A 24,930-nucleotide genomic window follows, 5' to 3' on the forward strand; every position below is an offset into this window, starting at 1 on the left:
TAACAAATCTCACTTGTTGGAAATAAAATAGTCATTCTCTTCTTGGGCCAATCTTCTAATAAATGGTGGAAATACAGAACAAAACAAAACATTTCTAGAAAAAAATACTAAATTTCTAAATGTATAACTGATAATTATTCATTTAGAAAAACCATATTTTAATTCTAGCATTCCATAAAATAGCAAACTCAATAAATATATATTTTGTTAAAGCTTAAGTCATTTAAAAAGCATTAAAGAAAAATAATGGTATAAAAACACCACCACTCTGACAGTTTGAGTTGGTTTGCCTGTCTTGGGAGAAAATACCAGAATACTCTGACTTAGGAAGATGGAGGTATGTTGAAACTTAGAGGAGTCTCAAGAGTCTGTCTATTGCAACTGACTGAGACATGACAGTATGCTCCCAGACGACAACCCTGAAACGGACCCAATTCCTAAGTTTCACAGTGGATTTGGACATCACTGACGGTACTGGGGGTGGGCGAGAGGGATCCCTGGCTATTCTGTATGCAGCTTCAGGAAAAGGAAACTTAAGGCTAAAGTAATATTTTCATCAAAACATTTTCCTCTGTCTCATCTGATTCAAGTACAGTACAAGCACTTCTGGAAATAGTATGACTAAGAGCATAGGAAAGAATTATCCGTGGTGTTTGGAATGGTTCACTTTATGTGTCAAGTTGACTGGGTCATGGGGTGCCCAGATATTTGGTTAAACATGATTTCTGAGCTTCTGTGAGTGTGTTTCCAGATGAAACAGGCATTGGAATCAGAGGACTGAGTTAAGCAGCCTGCCCTCCCCACATGGGGGAGCAGCATCCAATCCATCAAGGGCCTGAATGCCACAAAAAGGCGGAGCAAGGGGGAACTCTCTCTCTGGACGACTGCTGAGCTGGAATGTTGGTTTTCTCCGCCCTTGGCCTGGGACTCACACCACTGGCACTCCTAGCCCTCAGGCCTTCGTAACTGCATTACAACTCACACCACCACCTCTCCTGGTTTTGGGGCCTTTGGACTTGGACTAGAACTACATCACCAGCTTTCCTGGGTCTCCAGCTTGCAGGTGGCAGATCTGGGGGCACCCCAGCCTCTGGAATCGCGTGAGCAGATTCCTTACCACAAATCTCTTTATACATGTGTATCTGATGTGTGTATGTATGTATACAGCTGGATACACGGCTAGTTGCACAGGTTAAGGTAACCACACATACAGAGAGGTGTGTGTGTGTGTGTGTGTGTTTGTATGCGTATCCTCTTGGTTCTGTTTCTCTGGAGAACCCTGTCTAATACAGTGTTGTATTCTTAAATTAACATATTAGTTTATACAGCAATACAAAACAAATAATTTAAGTAAACATAAAATGATACTCTTCCCTTCTTTTTTTTTAATCAGTGAAACTAAAGTGAAGTTTAACTTTTAAATCAGTTAATATACAAATTCCTTATTCATTCTAACAACTTCTTAAAATCGACTAAATGCTGTTTAACCGAGTAGTTACCTTTTCGAATTTTTGAAAGTGTATCATCCGAGCTTAGAAGCTATTCTGAGCATAATACTAAGAAGAATGCAGCCCCTGAAGGAATGAATAAAATAATTTTAAGTTGTTGGTCCCAAAAGAATAAATATTTTGAAATATTCTGAAACAAAATCTGCCTTCATCTTAAAAGCCTTTAACATTAATCTGAAAGTTTAAAGAGGTCTGTGAGTCATGAGATGTTTTCTCCCAGACTGAAATTCTATATAAAAATTGTTCCCTGGAAAGAATTTTCAACCAGAGGTTATTAAAACCAAAAGCAGTATTAACAATGCAAAGTGCAACCTAACATCCACCTGACAGCTATGACAGCCTACTCAGCAGCGTCCTATGACTGCTCACTCCACTCAGTTAGAAGGAATCCTTAGTCCTTTTAACTTGAAAGATGCAAGTATCTACTTCTCTCAATTGTGCTTTAACTATAACTAATCGAAGTATAAGATATTGGTTCATACAATCAGGGATTAATTACATCATAATTAACCAAAAACAGCAAAATTTTCAAACGTCTATTTCAAATGACAGCCCTGGGTTCCGGAGCTACGAGCCGGAACGCAATGCAAGCACAGCAACCAACCAAGCCCCTCTCCTCCTCCCTGGGACCCGTGGGCAGAAGCACCAACGCGGCTATGCTGGCGCTCCCGCTGGTGGCTGTGCTCTCATGAACCCCTGGGCTCTAATCACGTCTCCCCATCCACTTTCAGCTCCCTCAGAGTCGGAGCAGGCCAAGCTTCTTGCTCGCTTTGTCGTTTATTCTAGTCTTAGCACCGACTCCTTTTGGGCCTGCATGACAGCCAGCAAATAACAATACTAGAAACAGGATAAAACAACAACCACCTGTTCTTCACACAGTATCTTGGCATTTCACACCTTTAAAGGAAACTGTAAAGGTAAGAGGGAGTTCAACAAATCAGAATATTAACTTCGATGGATTTAATGTTCTATTTCACCAAACACACACCCAATATGCCTTGACATCTGAGTTCATTACTAAACAGAAAACTAAGAAGAAAGATAATATTTCAATACCTATGGAAATAATTTTAAATACAACCTTTCACATATAAAAATAATTTCCATTAATCAGTTTACTGTTCTAAACATATTGACCATAAGTTTAAATAAAATGACCATTAGAAAGGTGATCCGGTGACATAAATCTTCTAGCTCGTTAAAGAATCGCAGCATAAATTCTCTCATAAGGTCATCTTCTAGGGCCAAGATTCTGCGTACATGTTTTAACAAAGAAAATGATTTATAGATTTTCATTTTCACGTTCAATATTTCAGTATGCACCCAACGGTATGGCCTCAGGAAATTGAAACAGAAATGACAAGTTATCTGGAAGACGACCAGCAACCAATCACCAATCAAACTGAACGAGTCCTTTCTTTTCACAAAACCCAGCTTTATATATTTATACATAATTTTTTATGCCAATATTGTTTCTATTGAAACAAGTAACAAGACTACCTTTCTCCCCCCTCTGGACCCTTTCATCCCTCATCATTCCCTCACCAATTTGTAGTTATACCTTAAGCATGTATCATACAATGTGCAGAAAAACAACCATAATTCAGACTCCCTGAAGAAGATATCTGTTTCCTTAGCAAATTCCACAATTTACAGCTTTCTAAGGCTGTTTCCGTGGGTGACACTTCACAGTTACCACAAATGCACTGGTCTCAATTTTTAAGATTACAAGAAAAACCATACACATAAATTAACTTATACTTCAGTGTGTACTGCTCACACGTATGTTCTGTACTCAGTTCAACACTCTCATTGGTGTGAGAAAAATTCAGAATAATTGTTTTTAACGTTTAAATCAGTTTGGACATAATTAAGGAAAAGAACATTTTAAAACCAAAGAAAAAAATCTCTTTGAGATATGCTCCTGTTATATTTATACTATCAAACCTATTCCCACAACTCAGCAGCTATCAAAAGGTCACTACGCAAAGCAGTAAACAATAACAAAAATAGTTTCCAAATCCCTGAGACCCTAGAGCTACCTGTTCCAAGAAAGGAAACATGGAAATCAGACACAATGTTGAACTTTTGAGGAGAACCTGATCAGTAAGGCAAGGCACAGTCACATGTGCTACAAACCCAAGATTAGTTGTTAGGAAGACAATTTAGCCGGCAACTGAGCACAAGGGATGCATAGACAGCTGCGTAGTTAGGGTAGAAATAAAAAACAAGTGCAGCTGATTGAGAGGAAGGCCCTGGTCAATTTATTTTCAGGTTCGTTTAAATCCACAAGACGAAGCAAGTCAGTATGATTATAAATCTAATCTAACATAATATGACTTTTTCAATTTTGGGCAGTCCACATATCACACCGACTTTTTCCTCTATTATTTTCAGATTGACTAGATGTGTTTCACCCAGTTCCGCTGACACAGATCCTCACTGACACTGATTAAGTATTTCTGAGTACCTTTATATCTCCGTCGTCACCACATTAACACTGCTTATTAAGGGCCTATTATATGCAGGTGCTACACTAGGCACTGGGCGTATATCCTGCACAGAACGGACACGGACGCTGCCCTCAGGGAGCCTGCAATCTAGTTAGAAAGGGTCCCTGTGATGGCTAGTTTGACAGGTGAAAAAGGCAAGGTGATAAAGGAGCATATACCAGAGTTTGGGGGAAACGGGGGAGGGGGCTGTCAAGGAACTCTTCCCACTGAGGCCTCAAGGATAAGCGGGAGTTCATTTAATGAGGGGGTGAAAGAAGGGGAAGAAAGGGGACAGAGGAGGAATTCCAGGCAGTGCCCCTCCACATGGGAGGTGTTCTTTCTGGGTTCTGTCTGTCCCTCATACTCATTACATACAGAAAGGCTCCACTTCATGGATGGTCAGAGGTGCTTGCAACCTTCAATATGTCAAGACACCACATTTCTTACACTTCTACTGTTTTAATATCAGATCACATAATTCAAGAAATGAGATTCTTCCGCCTGCCAATGCAGGAGACACGGGTTCTAGCCCTGGGCTGGGAAGATCCCACATGCTGCGGAGCATCTAAGCCCGTGCGCCTCAACTACCGAGCCCGCGTGCCTAGAGCCTGTGCTCTGCAACAAGAGAAGCTACCACAATGAGAAGCCCCCGCTCGCCACAACTAGAGAAAGCCCGCGCAGCAACGAAGACCCAATGCAGCCAAGATTAATTAATTAATTAATTTTTTTAAAAAAAAGGAATGAGATTCTTAGTTCTATAATTCAGAACAAGACTTTAATAGACCCATCAAGAAAGCTTTACCAAGGAACATTCTGAATTGGGAGAATTCATTTCCTCCCTCCCAGAGGAGTATGAAGTGAAAATTTTATGTCTTAAGTAGTTTCACAAAGCTGAACCATACATAAAATGAGGCAATCACCAATAACACCTGTTTAAAACAAAATATCCGCCAGAAAACCTGGCTTATCTCAACTGATGGACACAGTTCCCATTCATGACAGAACTAAGTTAAAATACAGAATCACTAAGCAAAAAGCTTCTCTCTTCCTGCTAAGTAAAAGAAACGCCTCAGAGAGGAGAAGTGGGCACCCCCATTAACACACCCCGGTCTTCACAGGCGTGCTTGTTTGTATGTTGAAAATAGAACAGTGAAGACATTGTTTTTAATACGGATTTTCCTAGTACCTTTCAAAAGCGTATTGTCACTGGACTTTCCCCAAACCACCAGTAACGTTCTATTTTGGCTTAGAATATTTTGTCACTATATTAGTGGAGATAAGGATAATCTTGTTATTACTGCTGACATCGTGTTCTGTTGTGTGTGTATGTGTTCTAAAGTTGGTAAAACTGCTGTCAACACAAACCCAAATTTCACTTAAGAATCCTTAAGTCAACCATTAGTCACAAATCTTCTAAATTTTTGAATGATCTAGAAAAATAATGGAAGTTTTATGAATATATAAGCAGTTTGACTATTTAAAATTGAAATTATTATATATATGAATTTTCCAATAAAGCCATGTAAAAACTGTCTCTCAGTCAAATAGGCTGACGGGAAAAAAGCCAAGCCTATCAACTGAAGAAATGAAGTTCAGAACTCTACAGTGCTTATTCATCCACTCCTTCAAAGGGGGCACTTAAAGTCATAGATTATTATAAAGGACTCCGATGCCTAAGTAAGTGAAATACTATGCACATTTATTTATATTGTATTTACCATTTGTGAAAACTGCCCAGTGAATAAAGTCAAAACCTTGCTTTCTGTTAGAGCACATCGTATATTGTGAGTAATCAATGAGTACTAAGCACCAGTAACACTGATACATTTCCTAAGAACTAAAATCTGGCATGTGCATATCTCATTATTAAATCACTTGAAAGTTATTGTTAATTAAGCATCAAACTGTTAAATGGTCCAGGTATCACCAATACACACAATGTCCAAGGAAGTCCAGAGGAGGTTCCTACACTCCCAGATTTCTGATGTCCTTTAGAAAAATATGAAACAGAGAAAAGGAAAATGTTTCTATTTATGTTCTCTTCACATGATTTTTGAACCACCCTAGGAGTGATTTTTGCTTACTGGAATCACACGCTGTGTGTCCCCCAATGCTTAGAACACAATGGGCACAAAGCAGACATTCAAGTATTTGCCAAATGAATGAAAAAATAAAGCCTACCTAATCCTGCTTTGTTTTGGTGAACTTAAAAAGCAGTGGTTAAAACTGACTCTAAATGCTAAGTTAGAGTAAAATAAGAAAAGCAGCAGGGATTTGTTCCATCGATTAACTACCACAAGTGTCTAGGACTACAAATGTGTATCTACCATAAGTCAGAAGCATTTCAGAGTATAATGTTGAGAAGGCCAGCTAGCATCATAATAATCAGCTGCATTCATCATCCTAAAATACCTTCACTATATCATCGTTCTGCTTAAAAATTTCTAATTGTTCTCCACCATTTTTAGAATAAAGTCCAAATTCCTTAGCCTGGAACTGCAGGCCCCTATTTATTCAACAGCAATGTACTGACTTCCTTCTCTGAAGCAGGCAGGTACTAAGGATAAAAAGATGAACAACAAAGGGAGCCTTCCATTGAAGAGCTCACATCCCAGTGAAGAGGCCTCAGAAGCAGCTGCCAGAGACGCAGCCGATGGAAAGTCAAGGGAAGGCTCAAGTTTCAGGCTACTCAACGCAGACTCAGAAGACTGGCTGGTTCTCAGACGAAGAGTTAGAGCTGGTTTTCCATTTTACAAATACCACTTTGGCAGCCATAGATAGAATGAATCAGAGCCTCATGTCGCACTTTTTGCCAAACTGGCCCATTTTTGACCTTTAGAAACCCTAATTTCGCCTACCGCAACAGCTTCCAGTCACAGCCCAGCACACACCCCTCTGCTTCCCTGGGGCCTCGGGGGAGTCCACCCAAACCCCAGGAGACCCCCTGTCCGTTGACGTCCCTGCAGTAGCCTGACACTATGGTGTGCTCTACAGGCACTAAGGGCCTTCCTCACATTGTCCATGACACCATCGGTCAGGGTTATAAAATCCTTGGTGACAAAGGCTGTAGCAGATTCCTCTGAATCTCCCATCATATCCAGCACAGTTCTTCCACAATACGCCTTCACAAGGTACAGTGAATAACCACTGCTTATCAGCTGGATTCTATTTTATCAAAACAATAAGTGTGTTTAAGTCCCTAAGTAGATAGCATGGAACAAGGAACAGTGGTTTTAAAAGTCACAGTTTCTCAAATTTAAAAACAGAAGTAGTATTTCCAAAAAATAACCCTAAAATCCCTGCATGTTTTTTTCATATTATTTAACTACTTGTAATACATACAGAAATCAAAACTGCAGGCGTGGCAGCAAGAATACCAACCAGAAAACCAAGTCATAATCCATGATCAGAATCTTAGGCTGTAATAAGAAAGCAGGCAAACACAAGTCCATCTCTCTCTCTTACACACACACACACACACACACACACACACACACACACACTCTTATTCACAACTGTTGCCTCTCCAGGTCAAAGCCTAAGAGATTAAAACAAGCCTGTCCGCTTGGAAACAGAGGCCAAATAGACCTACTTATTATTTAATATTTAAACAAAAGAGAAAACTCAAGAATGGCAAAACCATTATTAATGTATGTCCAAGAACACCTTCCTAACTGAAAGTTGGCAATCAAATTATGCACATCTCTGTATCTCCTGGGATTTACAGCTTTGCCATCAAAAATGTCCATTACAGTCAACTACATAGAAGTTGACTAATCTGCTGTCCTGATACAGACTTCTCCCTGTTGCCCACCTTTTGATGATTTCACTCTTTACTTCCATCAAACAGAGGTAAACTTGAAGAACATCTACCTATATTTTGTTTAATATGTCAAAGATATATTAACATAAAACCCAGTGTCCTAACAAACGTAGTTATTTCATTAATTGTCAAAGTTTAATGAGGTCTTTACTTCAATTAAAGCGCTGTCCCTTTCACGTGTCATTTTTAAGAAACTGATTTGCTTTACAACATTTTGTTAAATGTTAACAAAATATATTTTAAGTACAACTTGTGGATTAGTCCACCATCTAGGTGAAATTTCTCAAATAATCATTTCTTCTGTTATAGCACTGAATGAAATGTAAGAGTCCTACAAGTTTAGAACTTCATTGTTTCTGTTTACTTCTTCAGTGATGTTATCAAGGAGATTCTCACAAACATAAATAATAACAGTGGAAGAAAAGCACTTGAATATGATACGCAGAATACAACTTAACCCACTTGGACCAAGCACGGTCTTTGTAACGTCTCACTTAACGCTCTCAGCCTCAGTTACCTAAAATATCAAATACAACTGGAGGACATGACTTCCAAAGTCCCTTCCAGTCTCAAACATCCGCCAAATTCTAATTTCCTCTGAAATAAATAAGTCACGTTGCATAAATTGGAGCAGTTCCCTCTGAGCTAGGGACCCTGGGCTGCTGCAGGTCAGTCCCCGCCCCCGAGAAGAGCCTCCCTAGGATGCCTGAGCCATTCATAAGATCCCTTCATGAAAGTCTTCACGGAATAAAACACTACTGAGAAACAGTCAGTGGCCAATTAATCTGAAATCTAAAATACCAAGAAGCGAAAGTTTTTATTTGCTTAGAATGACATTTCAAGTACACAGCTGACCTCACAAAAAAAACTAAGTTAATGCTACTGTGTTTGTTACTGTTTCTGAATTATTTAAAGATGATGTGATGCTCTAAGATTCCAACTTATAATTATTTACCTCAAGGTACAAGGGAACTATCATGTGTTTAAAGTTAATGGGAAAAACCATATAAAATAGATGACATTCTCAGTTTCATAACTTATCCCCTTTTAACCTTTCCCATATAGATATTTCTCTTACATTTAAAAAAAACCCAATCATTTTATGAATGCATATTAGAGCATCATTTCATGAAGTACTTTATACAGTTTGTCCTATTATGAATCAACATTGAAAAATGTGTGAGCTATAAGGCCATTACTAATTCACACATTTGTAAATGACTATATGAATGTAATTTATTTAATAAGCCTGAGAATTTGTTGTTTCAAAGAAAAAATCATATGTCCTCTTATAGAAAATACTCCCTGTGTCTTCTTACTGTGAATCTGTAAATCAATAAGCAAAAGGCACACACCATTGGACTATCTTCCTAAAAGATTATTATGATTATCAAATATTATTACAAAGTCATAATTATCAGCAAAAAAATGCTGTAGCCAAAGGGAGAAAATATGGTAACAACAAAAATTATGAATTCTAGCCCCGACTCTGTCACTGTCCAGCAAATGCAAGCTTAGGAAATCCACTCAATGTCCTCCCTTTACCGTCTGTCCAGTGAAGAAAAGCCTGCCCATTCCTCAAGCAAACCGTTAAAAGGAAAAGAAAGCTCATGCAAACCTCTTCTGCCATATTTTCATCTAGCTATACAGTTAAAACAACAGACTTCAGGGTATACACTGAACAAATCACTTTAGAATAAGTAACAAAATGTTAGCAATGTAAATACTGATTCTAAATTATGACACAACTGTATTATTAATTTACTCTCTGTAACAGAAAGGCTTTTAAATACTAGTTTTAACTGCAAGAAAAAAGATCTTCATGTTTCCTTGTTGCCATGATTTTTAGGGTTTCCAAATTCTGTTTATATGTCCTCTTCCAGCAAAATGAGTATGAATATGCTTTACTGACATCTTACACTTACAGTTTTGTAATTTTTTGAAATTATTTATTTATTTATCTTTGGCTGCCTTGCATCTTCGTTGCTACACTCAGGCTTTCTCTAGTTGCAGTGCGTGGGCTTCCCGTTGCGGTGGCTTCTCCTGTTGCATAGCACGGGCTCTAGGCGCACAGGCTTCAGTAGTTGTGGCACATGGGCTCAGGAGTTGTGGCTTGTGGGCTCTAGAGCGCAGGCTCAGTAGTTGTGGCTCATGGGCTTAGCTGCTCCACTGCATGCGGGATCTTTCCCAACCAGGGCTCGAACCCGTGTCGCCTGCACTGGCAGGTGGATTCTTAACCACTGTGCCACCTGGGAAGCCCTGTAATTTTTAAAAAGTTCCCACAGGCACCTTCTCAAGACATCACAGTGGAGTGAGGGGGGGGAATAATTTCCAGGTTACAGGTGAGAAAACTCCAAAGAGGCAAGTTATATGACTTATCCAAGATCATACAAGGAGAAAATACTAGAATTCAGATTTCCTGACTCCTATAAATCAGTATTAAGTTCAGCCTATTGTGTGTCTCTTCACACACGCTCACTCACACACACACACACACACACACACAGCCCTGAGTAACTGTGGCTTCTTCCTGGAAATCGAAAGACTGCAGAAATCTGCATACAAACAAAATTTTCTCAAGCTCTGTAAAGCCACAGTTCACAGCTAGGGTTTCATGGGCTGGAATGCAATCCTCAAGACCACAGAAAAATTGTTTAGCTCAAAACCCAACCACATCCTGGAAAGTTCTGAGCCGGCCTCGGGTCCCCAAATCCCTTGCTTTTCCTAAATGAGCACTTCTGCCATTATAGGAGTCTTCCTTACGCATCCTGCTTTACCAAGGATAATCCTTCTGGCCAGGATAATCCTTTTTAAAAACAGTATTTATAATACCCCTTTACTGTTCAAGAACCTTTATAAAATTTCCTGTCACTTAACTGTTAGACAAAATTTAAATTCACCTTAAGTATTCAAGGCTTGCTAGGCAAATGAATAAAGCAAACATAAAGAGGCCCATCCTGAAGAGTATCTATTTCCATTTTGAAAAATCATGTATTTCACACTTAAAAAATACTTGACATAAAGAAAAAGATCATTTTTTACTATAATCCATTTTGATCTAAAAACTACATACGGATACACTTCCAAATAATGTCTTCATTAACAAATCGCAACAGAATGCATAAAACACAAGGTCCTATATTAGACTGGGTAACAAAAAAAATGTAAAAATTAATTATTATTTCCTTCTCTCAAAGAGCTTAAAATATAGCAGATAAGAATAAGGATGAACTATGAAATTGCAACAAATTATGATACTGACCATATTCCATATCAAACGATATTCCCAATTTTCTAAGTTTTTTTAATGTAAAAAAAGGAGGGGTTAGGTATCAAATGATATCAAATGCTTTTCTGCTCTAGTAAGCTTATCATACAAGTTTTCTTACTGAACCAAACAAGGTAATGAATCATATAACTAGATCTTTTCTATTAAACCATCTTTATATGCTCAGATAAACCCTCCTTGATTAATGAATGACTGACTCTTCAACTGTTCCATTAGTCTTAATTTTATTACAGAATGTACACCAATATTCAGAAGTGTTTTCCAAACTCTGTTCTTTAAAACACCGGATTCCCTTAAGTTGTTATTGGTATTCCACAACCAAAACAGAGAGACAGAGAGAGATCCATCATCAAAGGTATCTGCAAAATACTGGGCTAAACAAATACTGGGCTAGACTTCTCAGGGACCCTAATATGCTAAAAAGTGCACTGTGACCCTCAAAAATGGTACCCTATACAGATTTTTCCAAAACTGTCTAGCCACAAAATTCTTCCACAGAACTTCCATTAATCTCTTGGAGAACTCTGGTAATCTGTTAAACATAGCTTGGTTGATATTTTATTTAAATGTTTGGTCCAATTTTTGGTATTAAGAATATACTAACTCAAGAGCATGAATCAGAAGATTCCCATTCATTTAATTTTATGAAGTGAAAATATAAAAACTGGGCTTAGAAGTCTGTTGTGAAGGCAGCTCATATAACTTCAGATCTTCATAGTTACTGGTCTGCTAATGATTACAGCGAGTCAATTTTTTTAAAACTGTCCTTTATTGTCTTCAGTGCTTTTCTTTTTTTCATTCAATTCTACTCTGGAATTCTTATTCTTAACCTTCTGTGTTTTCTGTTGTGTATTCCTTACAAATCTTTGCCTACCTTTTTATTTTTAACCTTTCTATGTTTCTTTGTTCTAAGTATCTTTTGAAAGCAGGACACAGGTGAGGATTATTTTTTAGGTTGAGTCCATCTTTTAAAACAGAAATTTAACACATTTAACACGTTAAACACATTTAATGTAAATTGTTTCACTGGTATTTGTCTTTTAGAGTCTTGTTTTGTTTCCTTCCTGTTTGGTTTGTTGTTTCATCTCTTGCCGTATGAACCATGTTTGCTTGCTTTAATCCTGTCCAGCTACTTAGAAAGCATATATCCCCTCCAATTTTAAATTCTACTAATGGTGACTTCCAAGTTTTTTTAAGTCCTCCACTAACCAGTTTTTGGCTGATTATCAAGGGAAAAGTAAAATCCATCTTATGATGCACAATCCGATCCAGGTTAGCCAAGGACTGATCATGCCATTACTTTTCCCCTAATGCTCCATCTCCAGAGATTATACGTTTTATAGCCACAGCCTATCCAAGTTATCCCTGGCATTTTTACTATTTCCAACCTTGAATAACACCTGTTTAGTCCTGCTTTTACATCTAATCTGCTCCAGTGCTCATTCCCAATGCTTTCGTACAAAGATGGCCCCTTCCCAAACTCTTAGTCTTGACTTTTCTCCTATAGTACATCTGTAAGTATTCTTTCTAAAGGTCACACATGCAACACACTTTCTCTACCCCTTGAAAATCTGAAACCGTCACTCCCTTTTAATCAATCACACGTGAACAATAATTTGGCTATGTATACACTGTTTTAGCCACAACACCATGCTTTGTTCTCTGCAGTAACTGGTCCGTTACTTCCAGTATTTTGTGATACTAAAGAGAACACGTTAATCCCTTCCAATTTCTTGGATGAAGATCCAAGTTCCAGTGACTTACTTTTATCAATTATTGGTTAATGTATTTACTTCTACTTAATGTACTACCTGCTTGGAATAAATCAAGCTAGCAATCTGAATCACCACCATAAAGGGCGTGATTAGAAAATTATTTTATCTGCTTCTTTCCTTTCCACACAAAATACATCTTTTGCTCGATGATCAATGAGCAATTCTGCTTATTTGCTTGCTCAGGTTTCCTTTAACAGCAAGTCCCTTGATTATTTAAATCAATAATTATGCATTTTCATCTGGCACATAGCCTGCCTCTTACATACTGATGATTTATGAACCAATAGCTCCAGAATCTCATTTCCAACCCTACTGGCTGGATCTCTCTGCCTGATTAGCCAAACCAGAAATGTCTAAAATCTTGACCACTTCAAATCCATTCTACTCTGTATTCCCTCCTCAGTGAATGGCACTGCCACTCAGTCATATAGTTCCTAGGCCATCACAGACCCTTTGACTCCCTTACCTGCACGAGTCCCCAACTCCCATTAATTCTACCTCCCAAACCTCTCTCTGCTTCTCCCGGACTCTCATGATCCTTGCAGCTATTATAACCAATTAATTGTTCTTCCTGACTTTGGTAATGTAATTCCTACTCTCCACACCCACCATAATGATCAATCTCAAACGAAAACCTCCATATGTCACACTCCTGCCTAAAACCCTTTAAGGAATGAAACTTTTCTTAGCCTTGCTGGCTTGCATATAAATCCTATACTCTGGCCTTAATGAACCATTGACACTTCTTCCAAATGCCAGGCTCTTTCACGCCTGTGTGCCTCTGACACAGTGTGCCATCCTAGCTGAAACACCCTTCCCAGCTAGCCTGCCTGCCTGGCCAACCTTGCTTCACACTCAGGTGAACCTTTATAAAATACCCCTTTAAGTAATTTGTCCCAGGGCATTTTAGTGACTCCATTATCTGTGCATCTGAGGTCCAATACTTCACTAGGTCCAATAACAACACAAGCAATTACTATTTAAGGGCAGAATCTGTCTCTTCCTTTTTTTTTTTTTTTTTAACCTCCAGTACATATGAAAGTCCAATAAACACTTGTTAAATAATCAAATTTAGAAAACAAGAATTTATAAAGAACACAGGTCTAACAATCAGGACCTAACTAGTTCAAATTCACATGAGCATCTACTGACACTTTTGAACGATCAAGGACAAGTTACTGCTCTGCTCTCAAGGAAAGCTCACGATGAGCACACAGTCTGCAGTGACACAGCAAGGCCCCAAATCCTTCTCCCTGAGTGGCAAATACGGGGAGTTTTCTACCAGAAACAAGTGCCTGGAAGAATGAAGTATTACTACTTCTCAAAAGGGTTAAAGTTCAATACAAATAAAAGATGGTATTATTTCTTCTGTTTATCGTTACAGAAGAATTTCCCTATGAGGATAAAAAAAACAAGTGATCCTTACTCACCCCTTTCAAAGAAATTTGTCCAAAAAGGCTTTTGACACTTTCCATTTGTTTTGGTTAACTGTGGGCACAGGATGCTGTTACAAACACAATAAATGTCCCTTATCATTCTGCCATGTCATTCAGTTACCCACACAGCAACAACGAAGGCCTGGCACGTGATCACTAGGCCAACCATTCAGCTGTAACACCAGAAAAAAGCATGGTAGCCGAACTATAACCATCCACGGCAAAAGACTGACGTACGTAAAGAGCTGAGATAAATAGCTTGGACCCATCTTCCAAATCTGATTATAAAAAGCATTCCTTGTACTAAATAATTCATAGTAGTGAATTCTATCATAACAAAGCTGATAAGATCCCATGGAATACAAGCCAGTACTTGGGAACACTTTAATGAGTATGAATTATGTATTGTAAGGTCATTTGTTTTAACAGCCTTTTGTCTGTAACAAGCACTCACTAACTGAAAAATCATCACTAAAAAACACTTATTTAAATAAAGGAAAAATTTAATAGATTTTTCTGAATTAACACAGATTTTATATTTTATCTTTATTTAAAAAAAGCTTATAAACTGCTGTTTCTTCATTGGTTTAGCACATGTGCTCTACCACAGTCACTGCTCTATATTCTGATTATTCCTGAACTTCCAAAACCCTCATTTCTTTCCAGGCTAGTTTACAGTAAACTATGAAGTGGTTTTAAAAGATGTCCTATCACTTCCTTCCTTTGATGCTCCTCAACCCCAGGCAAGGAAAGGAGCCCTACAGCCCAGTGGTAAAGGCAGGACTCCCTGCCAGGGAACTTCTCCACTGACCCACACCCAGGGCCCCACGACATTCTCACGACCTGAGTCAGTCATAACAACAGAGTCTATCTAAGGGACAATTAGGTTAGTAGGACACAATCAGTGTCTAGCAAAACAAACTGAATGTGTTACTCTACTTCTATGAAAACTCCTGCCTTGCCCCCTCCTGCCCACCCTCGCCCCTCAAAAACAGAAAGAAGAAGAAGAATTAGACCTCTTGGCTGCTTGACCTCCGTTTTACTGTGCACAGACTTCCAATGCAATGAAAATTAACAGAAAATTAAGAAAGAAGGGAGAAAAAGCAAGCAGGAAAAGCCACTGACTCACAGTCACACAAAACTGTCCTAGCTTTTAATAAAAAGATTTCTCAACAAACTTAAGTAAACCATGGCTATACTTTATGTTTTAAAATTTACCTTCTGAGGAACTAAATTCAATCGCTGTTACGTTCTTCTTCATACCACAGAACCACACAAGTCTTTAAACGGATTCTGTGCAGCTGACCAAGGCAGCTGCGGGGCAGACTTTCTCAGCCAACACCGCCCATCACGTCACTGCTGCTGCACCGCCATGCAGTCCTCTCCTGCTCTTCTGAACACACACTACAAATCATGCCAAACTTTTACAGTCACTAGAAACAAATGTACTTTCTCTGGCACACTCATCATGTGAAACTATGATTTTATGAAGATACTACCCAAAGAACAAGGATGACTGTTTTAAATTAATAGTGGCAATAATAAACACGGTATGCTGAGGAAGCTACCTAGGACTGTACGTGAGACTTTAAACATAAAGGACTCATTAAAAAAACCCTGAAAATCTAATTAATAGTGATTACAGACTTACACTCAAAATGGAATTATATAATTGACATCTACTTCAGTTTGTTTTCAGAAACCTTCTGACTCTGCAGAAGTCCATTCCTCTGACTAAAGAACTGATAAAATCTTAGAAAAATGGCAAACAGTAAGAGGCTTTAAAAGCACACATTTATTAAGGATGGAAACAGCCTTATTTGGGTCTTCACAAGAGATACCTTACATGTCATACTTACAGCTAAAGTCAGGCAGCAACACAGAAGTTAACTTTTAATTTCTCCCAGGATTCACTGAGTATTTACTTACCTTTTAGTGAACCTGCCCTTTTACTGAGGAAGGCTGGACAGGCCCTGACACACCTTCCCCAGGCATGCTCACCTGCTTCCACCTTCCACGCTGATGACCCCAGAGCTGCTCCCCAGCCGGACTGCTCTGCGGTGTTCAAGCCACATGCAACCACCAGCTACCTACCAGACAGGTCATGCGGGCCTCCCACAGGCATCCAAGGTCCACGTGAGTGAGGCCTTCCCCACCCCCGCCCCACCAAGAAGCCATGTTTGTTCTTAACTTGGGTAGTTCTGGCGAATGCACATTGAATGAGAACGGAGGAAGCTGTTCTGTACTCTCGGCGTAAACAGCAGGGCTCTGAACTCTACACTGATCTGGTTAATATTTCTCCGCCTTTGCTCTTCAGCACTGGGCACTATGGTAACTTTATCTAAAACTGAGGCAAAACCTGTATTTCCTTGTATCTTAGAGTATTTCAACTTTCCCTTCCCAAGCCAAGTGGAGGGATCTGTGCCCTTCTGACAGTCACTGACTGGATGGTGCTCCGCGTGGGAGGCCATCTTGGCACTGCAGTGACAAGGGCAGACCAGAGGTAAGTGTATTTTGCACAGAGCTTTGAGAAGGCCTCCAAAACCATACGAGACAAGGTTTGCCCTCCTGACCCCCATGATCATACTCCTTCTGCTTATGAAGGAGGACAGAGACAGTCACAACTGCAAAAGAATTAGAAAACATAACAGAGAGATGAATCAACTCTTCACGCTTAGTCAAAGACATCTAAACCCCTGCCTTCAATGAGGCAGCAAACACCAGGACACAAATAAAACATCCTAAGAATCTGCAAGAAAGTGAAGTCTCTCATGTCTTTATTTCATCCCATTTCAATAAACAGCCACAGCTACTCAAAGGTGGGGGACAGGGGTAGGGAGAAAAACGTGCTGGAACTGGAGATAAAGGACAATATCACCTACCCAGACCCTCTGCCGTGACTGGGACCCATCCCAGACGCCCATCTGCTTGCTTTCTTATCTTCTCCAAAACTCATTCAGCCACTTTTTGACCACAGCTAACGTGTCTACCAGTGGCTGGGAATACAAAAAGCACTGAGGTAATTCCAACCCATCAGGTTATTCTTAGGGGAGACAAAGAAACAGACTTTACAATATCAGGAAACAAGTATTCCACCAGACGCCGTGGCAGGGACTGCCAGGACAAGAGCTGATGGGAAGGATGCCCAGGCAGCCTGGCAGCCAGGCCAGCCCTGCAGAGAAAACACCGAGGTGCATCTGAAGGAACTGTGCGAGCTGGCCGGGCAGAGGACGGGGACGTCCCGACTGACGCAGGGAGAGCGGGGCCACCACAAGCAGGGCAGGAAGACAGGAGCTAAGGACGCAGCAGAGCAAGCACCAATGCCCAAACCGCAGTTAGGAGACTAAGGGATTGGAAATTATTCAAGACAATAGTTGAAGGATTTTAAACAAGGTTAAAACCTACCTAGAAACAGGTAGAAGGTGTTGGAGGTGTTTCCTTAAAAACTGAATCAACGAGTAGATAGACAAACAAATAAATTTAACTTAATCCTAAATTTTAAAAGGGGGAAAAAGAGGACGCTAAAGGGGGAATCTATTTTTTAAAAAAAAAGAAAGAAAGAAATAGCACTTCTTCTTGCTAATCTTACTTTTTCTTGGTAACTTTAAAGTATAGTATAGGATCGCTTAAGTCTGGATTTTCAAATATAAACTAAATTTCTTCATACATCTCATAAACCAAACTCAACTTAATACATTTTTTTAACAAATATATCTGAGGTCCCCTTTATAATAACCTTGATTCTATTTTGATGCTAGTTCCTGACCTGCCATTAACTAAGAACCAAATAAAGAAGTATCAAAGCACTATAGCTTTTACCCCTATTAAAAACAAAACTTGAAACCATAAAGGTACAAGTAACTCTTTATAATCACATCACAGGAGAGGAAAGGGTCGATCTTCTGAGCACAGTGTTCAAGACCTTTGATAAGGTGGTACCTTCCCAGGTTAACTGCCTATGTGTCTCTTCTTGAGTTCATGAATATACAAATGTATTTCTGGTCCATCTGGCTTGGCCTTTAAATGTTTTTAAAATAATTATTGACATTTTGATTGTTCTTTTAAACTTCTAGCAATTAAAAATATGAAAAGATACTAAATAAAATGTATCTGTTTTGAAGTGGAACAACTTTTTACTATGTCAGCATTTGATGAACACAAATCAAATGATAATTTTCCATCAATTCAAATTAGTAATTATTCCTAAGAAGGGAATAACTTAGTTCAACATTTTCTCCATGAGGGGATTATCAGAACATCATAATGGAATTCATTTGGCAAATATATACAGTAAGCACCTTCTATGGGCAGAGAGAGGTTCCTTTCCCTTTACAGAAAAGCCAAAGCACTTACCTTGAACTAGGAATGGGCTAGCCTCTAAGGAAGGGAAACAGAAGGATACTTGGTGAACACCTTAGTAATAAGTCAGGTTCAAATCAATGTCATCTGACTCCTGGTCCTGTTTCAATGTATGTCCTAATTAGAGGAGCTCAGTTCTTACATTGTTCCTTGTTGCCCAAGCCTCTAATTTATACCTAATCACCCAACTGGTCTCTGTCCTGACCCCACACCCCTCTCCATCCCCACCAACTTCGTGTCTGGCATATACTCCTGTTTTTTCCCAGTCCTGGTTCCCATCTCACCCCACTCTGAGATCTTTCAAAAATTCAGAGTTCAGACACCAAGCCCAGGTGAGACCTTTACCCATTTCACTGAGTAAACCTCCCTCATACCATGCCCTGTGGGCCCCTGTGTCTGCCATTCACCCTATACTTCCCTGAAATCAACTGCTAAACTGTCCTGGACGTTCTCTCACTACTCGTATCTACCCAGACCTTCTGCCCCATACAGGCTCTGGGATGCAGTCATCTGCCATTCCCTGAATGGCCAGTTCTGACAAGAATGGTCCCAGGCCCTGCAGGAAACACAAATATGTATAGGACATGATTCACACCTTCCAGAAGCACATATTCCAGGGAGGAAGCTAAGACAAGTACAACAACAGAGAGAGTCAATAAGCACTAAAGGCCTAAAGAAGCAGAAGGAAGATTTCTTTGTACTTTTTGTATAACATTTGAGCAGAGTCTTAAAGGATAAAGATGATTTTTAATCACTGAGATTGAACAGCTGAAGTATAAAAAAATGGAAATTAAAAGCAGCTAGAAAAAGATAAAGCAGAGGCCAGAAAGGGTACAAAATTTATCAAAAAATGGTAAGTTGTCAGATGGGACCAACATCTGGGGGAGAATAAAGAAGTGAATCTGGAAAGGCAGGTCAGGGTTGAGGCTGAAGACAGAGGTCCCGATACAGAGCTGTTAAAGACGGGTGAGCCAGGAGTGATCATACAGATAACACTGCTCACGCCTGTCTCCCATCTTCCGCAATTAATCAAAACTGAGTTTTAAAAGCATAAAGATAGATCTTTGTTTAGATTATTTGTCTACTCACTGTGAGCTACTTACCAATACCCCCAAATTTCTTTCTTCAACCTGTGAATTGGTGGGGCCCAGTAGGAAAGTGGGGAGAACAATAAAGGAACAAATGCGAAAAGGAGGATCATAAAGGGAAGAGACACAGACTCACCCTTACAGCTGCCGCAGCTCTCCAGAGAGCAAACGGCCTGCCTCTCTGCTTGCAGGCAAGTATGCCTTCCAAATTCAGAGAAAGCTGGCCTTGATTTAAAACTAAGCTTAACATCAAATGCTGTGCAGCCAACTGGATCATCTTTCCAGGGGTCTCAAGATGCATACGCAAATACCCCACAAACTTCACAATGAAGAAAAATGGATGTTCATTTGGGTCTTACTCTGTAAACACTGCCATTCAGAGGCTGACAACCCATCTCGTGAACAAAAAAGGCCTAGGAACTGTAGCGTGCCCTGCAGGGACCACAGCCCGGGAGACAGGGTGCCCTGGCAACCGAGCACATCGTTGCAGCCCAGGCTCCTTTTTATTAACTGAACCATTAATCACACCCCGTGATCTCTCTCCTAAGCCAGACACTCAACTCTTAAACTGAGTTCTGTGGATATTAATTTAACTCACCCTAAGACCCTGTGCTTGGCCTCTGAAAACATACAAAAACGAACCTGGACTCAATCCAGGACTTCAAAACCTTCTTTGTCAAGCTGTTTCTTCTTACATTATTTATGATCTACATATGTATATGTGTATAAATATATATTTCTTTAAGGTGGGTGTAGAAATGGTGATAAACAAAAAGGGCCTGAATTTATTGATACACTCCAAATTAATTAAAGAAAAAGGTAAACAAAAAATCACTGATAGAAAGTAGTTTTAAAATGGCCACATAGGCTTGCTTAAGTAAAGAACATAACTTACATGTTAAGGCCTGTATCTGGGACAAGGAGGGCAGCTAGAAAGGACTCGAGAACCAGCTCCTTGTTATCGATGGAAAAAGGAACAGGTTAGTCATCACGCCGTCATCACGCTGTTCCCAAACACTTTCCAGCTCGGCCAGATAAGCAGGACAGGAGAGCCTGGCAAAGTCAAACCCAGGAGCAAGAGAGGCAACTGCAGGTAAAGCTCGGGCCTTGGGGCCTGGAGGCAAAATCTCTGCTGCCAGGCTAAGGGCTTTGCCCTTAAGCAAAATGCAAACCATCTCGAGGTAAGGGAAGTGGTAAGCCTTCACACCCAGCTGAGAAAAATACCCTAAAAATGCCAAAAATGGTGAGAACAGCACACAGCACAAGCAGTACACTCAAGAGGGACCGTTTGGTTGGGACAGAACTAAAATTAACACTTAGATGTACTATTTTCTCTCACTAGTTTGAAGTGGAATTTTCTATTATTACTCAATTCTTATTTACAGTTATGTGTATTTATCTAATTTATTTTAATTGATTTATAACACTGATTTCAGTAATACCTGGCCACCAGTTGAGCTGAAACATTGGCTACATATGCTTAGAAGGGTCTGATTACTAAGTGTGAACTACTCCAAGGGCCACACAGCCCCAGTGAGAAATGATGGTAGCAGTAGGGATGGACTTCCATCATAAATAATTTTTTAAATGAAAAAATCTTTTTTAAAAAGGCCATGTGGCATTTCTTACTGTTGCCTGAGGAACACCTCCATTAAAATCACTTGCACTATATCAGAGAACAGTAGCTTTCCAATCTGTGTATAACAACCATCTGGGGTACTTGCTTTTAAACGCCAGTGCTTGTACTTATCAAATCAGTGTTTCTGACACAGGCATTGTGAGGACCATAGTTTGAGAAACACAGTAATAGGACAAATGCTTTGAAAATACAGCCTACCATGGTGATGGCAAGAAGGTCACTATGTATTCTTGAACAGCTATACAAGTTTTCTGAAAATTATTTTCAATGTACAGATAGATATAACTATTTCAAGGAATTATAAGACAAATCCTTTAGGATTGATTTGATTAATCTCTAATAACTGCTTTGTAAGATAGGATTTTCACTGAAACAGGGAACACATATAATAAACAAATGAGAACCAACTTAAGAGAAAGGCATGGCTACAGAGAAAAAGGAAACAGCCCATCATGATCTCTGAATCATGGCAAAAGAAGAAATTAAAGGGAGAAACTGGTCAGTGGGGTTAACAAACGTTTCAGTCATACATACTGTGCAAGAAGCAACAAGGACACATAAGTTATTGTCAATACAGCAAAATGACAAACAAACAATGAAGCCTGGCCCTCATGAATCAAGGTATCTAATATAATGAAATGTGTTATTTATGAAATACTGACCAAACAACCCTGTGATCACCCAGGAGCTTTCTGGCCTTTACTATCTATCTACCATCTCTAACTAAGGACTGCTTCCTAGAACTGGCCTCCATAACAGGAATTTCTTCTTCTTTGATCCTATTTCACAGTAAGGATATAGCAACATACGCTAACGTTCCTCGTTCTAGAGGCAACAGAAATACTTCCCCACTACACAGCTGGGCTCTCGAATATTTGCTGACTTGAATCAAGGCCCTGATATGGGCAATCAGAGGTGCAATGTCACTCTATCCTCAAGTCTTTTTTTGAGCACGTACTGTGAATGCAACAAGACTGCCAATTCAAGCAAGTGAAAACAAAACACCATGCCTACTACCAAGAGCATGACAAAGGTAACACACAAGGCAATATGGACTATTAAGGAATCTAGTGGAATGTGGATTAGCAAATTCACATCCTTGAGTTTCAGTTTATTCTCACATTAAATGAAAAGGCCAGTTTAGACAATTTATAAGTTTCCTTCCAGTTCTGAAAGTATTTGATTTAGTGAATTATGGACTTAAGGTCTCCTAAGGGAAACTACAAAACAATGGTGAATGGAAAATTGATTTTGGAACAGCTCTTCTATGGTAGTATAAAATACAAACTGCAGATGACATATGTACAGGATAACCTGGGTACCTTTATCTCTCAGGTACAATCTCTGTACAACCTGAAAATATTCTGTTCAGAACAGAAAGACCAGAAATCTTAAAAATCTTTTGTGTGGTGAAGAATCTGGGAGGGGAAAAAAAAAGTACAGATTTTGCTTGTTAAATTTTAAGTGTAAGTGAATAGAAGTAAAGATGAGGTCATCAGGTGACCCTAATCCAGTAAGACTGGTGCGCTTTTAAGAGGAGGAGGAGACACATGAGGAAGGCCACATGACACAGGCAGAGACTGGAGTGGCGCACCTATCAGCCAAGGAGCGTCCAGGACGGCCGCCAACACAGAGGCTGAGAGAAGGGCATGGGGCATGTTCTCCCAGGAGCCTGCACGGAGAGCACAGCCCTGTGGGCAATTTGATTTCTGACTTCTGACCTTCAGAACTGTGAGCGTAAACACCTGTTGTTTTAAGCCACCCAGTTTGTGGTAATTTGTTGGGGCAGCCCTGGGAAACTAATACAGGAGGTGTTAAGTACCGAACCCAGAGCATCCATCACCTGGACCGCTGCAGTCAAGGGCCCCCAGAAGAGCAGCGCCATCGTGAGCAGTGGCTGTGTAGTCCCAGGCTGGTGGCTTTCTGATCACGAAAGAGGCAGCAACTCCCTTGGTGGCCCAGTATTGGGAAACCTTGCTAGAAGCTCAGACTCCCTCCCAGCCACCAAATACTATTAAACATGGTGTAATAAATTCCTTCCTACTTAAAAGAGAGAGGGAGAGAGCGATGAGAATGATTAGAAGAGCAGTGGGAGAAGCACCTAATAAAATACAACTCTTCATCAACAGCTGATACTTTGAACACTCTAGGTCACAAAATGACAAAGTGAAGTTGAAAACAATATGCCATTCAACAACCAAAATATTTATCAAATGTAGAAACTTCATTAAAACTTTATTTTAGGTATATATTAAAATGTTAAAAAAATGCCATTTTTCACTGAATACCTCACCTGCTACTATGTTATTCTAAATGTGTCTAAATACCAAAGACTGTTAAACACACACACACACACACACACACAAAAGAAGTGAATTTGTAGGTTACCATAAAAAATTGAGAATAAATATCAATTTATTCCTATAAAATCAATCCATCAATAAACATTCTTCTTGTATAATGTCTTTCAATTTACCTGTACTTGTTAAATAACAAACCATGCTTAGAAGTAAACTATTTGAAATAAGAACAAGCTACTTGCCTGAAATAAATTACCTATTGTCCAGTTCTGGGTATCTTTATGACAGTATGCAAACATATCCCATTATTTTACTATAGGGTTCAACAGATATAAAAGGCAATGGAAGATTGGCAACTCCTTACATTTTAGAGGTATAACAATTTTTCATAAACATGTCTAACTGTTCCATTTTTCCAATCATAACATATAGAGGATATGTGGCTTTGCTATGGTTACGACCACAAAAAAATTAGAGTAATTTGCCAGTTAAGTAGCAGAATATGAGAAAAATATCTTAACAATAAAAAAAACAGAATTGGAAGCACACTAGAAAGAATATTTTAATTTTTTCCATTTTTGAATCAGTATTTAAGTATCTTTCTGCAACTCTCACTTTTTTTGTTGTCCAAACTATAACCCCCAAGGCTCTTGTGGCTTTTTCTACCTGAGGAACTAAGGATTACTGCCCTCTCCCCACAAAGTTTAGTAAAAACATTAACTCGTGCTGGGAACAATTAAATTATAAATATGGAAATCACAGGGCAAAAGGGAAGAATAATTAAGGCGGAGAAAGTAGAAATGGCAGCAGAGCTGGGTAGGAGCCTCTTCAGATAAAGCTGGGCAGCAGGGCCTGCCATCAGAAGAAACTGAGAAGACGTGTTTTTCCCACCACAAAACGTCCTAAGAATAGAGAAAGAGGTGAAATGAAACTAACACTCACTGAGCCTACTACCCTCCTTCTACAAAGATGTTGTCATTTACTCCTCAAAGCAATGTGACCTGAGCTGAGAAAACTACGGTCTGAACAAATCAAGTAACTCAAGCAAGGTCAGAGAGTAGGAGCGAAGCCTTGGCCTTAGTCTTTTTCACATCATGGTAAACACAGAAAATGATATTTGTGCAGCAAGGTCACACAAAGAGAAGAGGCTGGTAGCAGCTGCTGGCAACTAGCCGGGAAGCTCTGAAGCCCCAGGCCCCGCCCCGAGGGGTCAATATTTCG

The 24,930-nt window shown here is 39.5% G+C and overlaps 1 protein-coding gene across 5 annotated transcripts in view; it reads right to left on the reverse strand.

The window, feature by feature from the left end:
- The window catches only part of NEK7 (NIMA related kinase 7), a 150,326-nt gene that overhangs the window by 120,198 nt on the left and 5,198 nt on the right, over nt 1–24,930 (reverse strand). Inside the window, exon 1 of one of the 5 annotated variants that reach the window (XM_060293868.2) lies at nt 19,907–20,018. The exons of the other annotated variants lie outside the window; for them this stretch is intronic. The gene's annotated coding sequence lies outside the window, so the exon portion shown is untranslated. Of the gene's footprint in view, nt 1–19,906; nt 20,019–24,930 lie in introns of those variants that run through there. 5 annotated transcript variants of the gene reach the window in all.

Source organism: Globicephala melas, chromosome 1, assembly GCF_963455315.2.
Source record: "Globicephala melas chromosome 1, mGloMel1.2, whole genome shotgun sequence".
NCBI lineage: Eukaryota > Metazoa > Chordata > Mammalia > Artiodactyla > Delphinidae > Globicephala > Globicephala melas.